This window comes from Fukomys damarensis, unplaced genomic scaffold (assembly GCF_012274545.1).
Source record: "Fukomys damarensis isolate Sample0158 unplaced genomic scaffold, DMR_v1.0_HiC HiC_scaffold_38, whole genome shotgun sequence".
Lineage (NCBI taxonomy): Eukaryota > Metazoa > Chordata > Mammalia > Rodentia > Bathyergidae > Fukomys > Fukomys damarensis.
In genome coordinates this window covers 25,191,872-25,196,752 of record NW_022900950.1, presented here as the reverse complement: position 1 = coordinate 25,196,752, position 4,881 = coordinate 25,191,872, and the positions used below count along the sequence as shown (strand labels likewise).

The following is a 4,881-nucleotide window of genomic DNA, read 5'->3' as shown; positions in this document are numbered from 1 at the left end:
TATATATATATATATATATATATATTTAGAATAATAAATGATGGCCTCTTAAGAACTGTTAGCCAGGCGTAGTGGCACAAGCATGTCATCCCAGCATGTGGGAGGCTGTGTGTGTGTGTGTGTGTATACTTGAGAGGGTTTGTGTCTCCGCACTTGAAATCACATAAGGGCCCTCACCTTTGCTATCTCTCATGTACTCCGAGATTCCTGGCCAATTCCATTTCACACAGTGGTTTGAGAATCCCTTGTCTGAAATTCTTGGGATCAGAAGTGTTGCAGATACCATTTTTGGATTCTGGAATATTTGCCACAATGGGGTATCTTAGGGGGCCTGAGTGCAAACAAGAGCTCATTTCTGCTGCGCATACACCTTACTCACACGGACTGAAGGTAATTCTGCATTCTGTTGTTATTGTGCCTTCATTCCGACCATGGCCTGTCACTCAAGGCCAGGTACGGAGCTTTGCAAGTGAGATGTCACGTCAGCACTCAAAAAGCTTTGGATTTGGAGGATTTGAGAGTTGTGATTCTCAAGTTAAGGATGCTCAGCCTGTACATGAAAGTGCCTTGAGCCCTCTTCTCTGAAATTTCTGCACGCCCTGCCTCTCTTTGTGCACTATGTGCCCACATAGTGCTACTGTTGCCCCACAGTGTGGGGTCCACCAACCCTCCAGGCTGACCAGACACCTGCTCTTTATGATCTTGGGCTCCTGGGCACCCTCATGTGCCCACCTGCTCTGGCAATGCCTCTCATGGGCAGGAGTGTGGTTAGGAGGAGTGGGACCCCAGGCAGGATAGAGGCAGCTGCTGCTCACTCATGGCTGCGGCATGTTGCTGAGGGAAGGGACTTAGGGACAAAGTAACAATTGGGGGAGAAAATAAAATTGATACCAGGAAAAACGTCCACCTTTTACTTATGGTAGAAGGGCAGCTGAGAGGCAGTTGGCGGATCCTGAGCTGCGTCTGCCTCCCTGTACTGTGGTTTTCTAGCTATGTCCCATGCGTGGTGCCTGAGCCTTTGAATCTTGGTATGCTTGATGTGGAAGCTGTCATGACACCATGTGGGCATGTGAGCCTCCTCTATACATAAAGCCAGAGATGTCTCCTAAATACTGTGCCCACCAGCTTCTTGTGGGAGAAACACTTCTGGTTAGCTTTGAATCCATTGATGCTCCTTAAAATAGTTATAGAGTCAAGACTTGCTCACTGCATATAATTTGGAAAATAAAGAAGAGTTGACAAAATCATCCATATTCTTGTAATTGAGAGAGAGAATCACTTGCAGCATTAAAACGACAACTCTACACTTGAGTATTATTCCTTCTAAGTAAGAACAGCACATTCATTGAACTGGTGTCAGGTGTCACTGGAAATGGTGGTTTTGACAGTGGCTTTCAAATTCCTGTCAATAGTAAGATTGTTCCATTGCAACCATATCCAACCATACTACGTGATGGAGCTAAAAGTTCCACTAAGCAGTACTTAGCCTTACTAAATACCATGAGCTCTTCTGCGGTCCATCTTATTATAGGCCACTGTAGTTAATTAAAATAAAATGGTGACTGCAATTCATACATAGAAGCCAAATCCAACTTACCAGTGTGCTATCATTCCACTCCACTACAGAAAGTACTTAATCACTATTTTGAGGTAACTTGGCTTCTTCTACTTTAACATAATCCTTTTTAGGATTTTTTTATTGTGGAAAAATTTACATAATATGAAACTGGACATTTTAACCATGTTTAAGTGTATGATTCAATGCAACTAAGTATATTAAGCTTTCCATCTTGCAAAACTAAAACTCTGTGCCCATCAAACATCAACCCCTCACCCACCCTGACCCTAGCACTTAGCAAGCACCATTCTTTTTCTTACATTCTACACAGCTGCTATATTCCCTACATGTATCTCTAAGACTACATTCTTCTCTCTCTCTCTCTCTCTCTCTCTAAATAGGGTCTCACTATGTAGTTAAGGCTGGCCTTGAATTCATTATGTATCCCATGCTGGCCTCAAACTCACCATGACCTCCCTGCCTCAGCCTCTGGAATGTTGGAATTATAGGAGTGTGCCATCCTGTCTTATTTATCTTTTGACTGCTCTAGGAACTTCATATAAGAGAAATCATACAATTTTTGTTCTTGTCTGGCTTACTTGATTTGGCACAATTTCCTCAAAGTTCATTCATGTGCTAGAGTGCACCAAAATTTCCTTCCTTTTAAGGCTGAATGATATTCTGTAGTACAAATATTCCACATTTTGTTAGCCATCTACCCACTGGCAGACACTTTAGTTGCATCCACCTTTGGCTATTGTAAATAGTGCATCTGAGAACACAAATATTTGCTCAAGTTTCTGCTTTCCCTTCTTTTGGATATACACCTAAAGCAGAATTGCTGCATCATACTGATCATAATTCTATGTTTGAATTTTTGAGGAAACACCATACTGGTTTTCCCAGTAGCTGCACTATTTAACATTTCCACCAACAATGCAGAAGGATTCCAGTACCACCACATTCTCACTTGTTATTTTCTGATTTTTTGGACAATAATATGGTAATGACAGTGAGGTGCTATCTAATTGTGATTTTGATTTGCAATTCCCTAATGACTCACAATGCTCAATGCCTTTGCATGTATTTATTGACCATTAAATATTTTATTTGGAGAAATGTCTCTTTAGGTCCTTTACCTATTATTGAATTGTTTTTCTGTTGTTTAGTTGCTAGCTTAGAAATTTACTCAGTTGAGTTCAAGATTTATACTCCATTCTATTTAAAGTTCAAATTTTTTGACAGTTGTTTTGTCTTCCTCTCTGCATTCTCCTAGAATACTATGTGGGTACAGATTTAGGCTCAGGCAATTTGCTGTACTAAGTACACCCCAATACACATAAAATAATTCCAAGGCAAGAGAAATTCTTATTCATGTCAAGCTCTAAATATATAGTCTATGTTTCCACAAGACAGTCCAAAAACCAGGCTCTTTCTCTATGTGGTGCTGCCATTTCTACAGCCTCACTATCACTGGCCTCCAACTGAGCAGGTGGAAGATGAATGTGAAGTGAAAAGGGGTGCTCACAGGTGTCTCTAAAAGCCCTGCCCAAAACTGCAGACTCTCAGCTCATCTTTCATGGTATAGAAGTTAATCACCTGGCCACACCTACTTGAAAGGAATCCTGGGAAATCTAACCTCTTTTGGAAGAAGAGAAGATGACTTGGGGCGAACAGTTTAAATCTTGTAACCCACTGTGGTTCAGTCTGGATGAAAATCATGTGGGGGGGATGTAGAGCAGTTGGTTGAGAGCCAGGGGTGCTTGAAGCATCAGGAATGATGGTACCTTGTCCAGTAATCACAATAAAGCTAAACAGAGGGTGCTGTGCTCCTATTTTACAATTTTGTTTTGTTTTGTTTTGTACCTAGAAGTGAACTCCGGTCCTTGCACTTGCAAAGTAGGCGCTGCAACCACTGAGCTAAATCCCTGGCCCGCTCCTATTTTATGAGAGAATGTCAGCTAATTGTGAGTTAAAAAGAGGTAAAGATGAGGCTACTGTGTCCGCACAGGAAGCTTGAGCCTCAGCAGACCCTGCGGGCTGAGTGTGGAGAGTCCCATCCCAGAGTGGTTCCACTCAGGGGTAATCTGTGCCAGTCAAACTCACACAAGCTGCATGTGTATGTGTTGGGTATCAGTTCATGTCCTGTTAGTTCAGGTTCATGGTTAGCATTTTCTTGGGTATACTAACTTCTGGTGACCTCGCCAGTACTCTTGAGAGCCAGATTTCTAGGCTAGGACTGTTGTCTGGTATGTTTAATAAAGTCTATCCACATCGAAGAGAGGAGTCTTACTCCGGACACTGCTTCTAATTCCAGGAAGCTTAGGTGTTTTGGGTGCAGTGTCTTTTCCTCCCACACAGCCCGGGCTTCCTCAGTTGAGGTCCAGCTAAGCCATCTCCTCAGGCCTGCATTTTCTGTCCGAACAGCCACTCTCGAACTGCTTCTGTTTCTGCCTCCCAAGTCACAGCCCCAACCTGGTGCTGACTCCTTCAGATCCCTGGGCCAAGCCCCAGAGTGTGAATTCACTATCATTAACACATCAGGGACAGAATCATTTCTAAACAACTTGTACCAAGATAACCAAAGTTGCAGAGCTGCAGTTTTGTTTTGCAGTAGTGAGAATTAAGCCCAGGGCCTTTTTTATTTTTGTTTTGAGATAGGTTCTCTCTAAATTGCCCAAGCTGAGCTCCAATATGATCATCTTTTCTCACACTCCCAGCATACTAGGATTATAGGTGTGTGCTATCACATTTGGCTCAGAACTCGAATTTGAGCTCAGCTTAATGTGACCTTCAACTGTACCCTAGCCACCAGGTAATGCTACCATGAAGCTAAAAGCATAGAGAATATATTAAATAATATAATTGAAAATTTTAAAATACTAAGATAAATTAGAACATTGCATCGAATCTATCAAGATACATTAAGGAAGGACAAGTGTAAGTTCCCATACTTACATTGTGGTTTAATAAGAAATGTCTCCCAAAGAGTCTTTAACTGAAGGCTTGATCACCAATGCAGCCATGCTCAGAGGTGGAGCCTAGAGAGGTGATTTGAGCATCAGGATGGTGAGCGGATCATCCCATTGATGAGGTCACAGCTGAAAGGGTTATGAGGAGGTGCACCCCAGCTGGAAGAAGCATGTCACTGGCCCAAGCCTCTGAAGAGTATATTTAGTTCTTGGACCCAGAGTGGCTGCCACAAAGTCAGCAGCTTTGCTGCACCACACATTCCCTGCCATGATCCTGGACCTCACCTCAGTCCTGCAGTGATGGGGCCAAGCTGCCATGGAGTGAAACCTTGAAACTATGAGCTCAAATAA

General features: G+C 42.7%; 1 long non-coding RNA gene across 1 annotated transcript in view; it reads right to left on the bottom strand.

Moving 5' to 3' along the window:
- Nucleotides 1-4,595, bottom strand: part of LOC104868834 — a 20,799-nt gene extending 16,204 nt beyond the window's left edge. Inside the window, exon 1 of the long non-coding RNA XR_782117.1 lies at nucleotides 4,517-4,595. This is a non-coding gene — a long non-coding RNA (uncharacterized LOC104868834). The remainder of the gene's footprint in view (nucleotides 1-4,516) is intronic.
- Nucleotides 4,596-4,881: the final 286 nt, after the last annotated feature.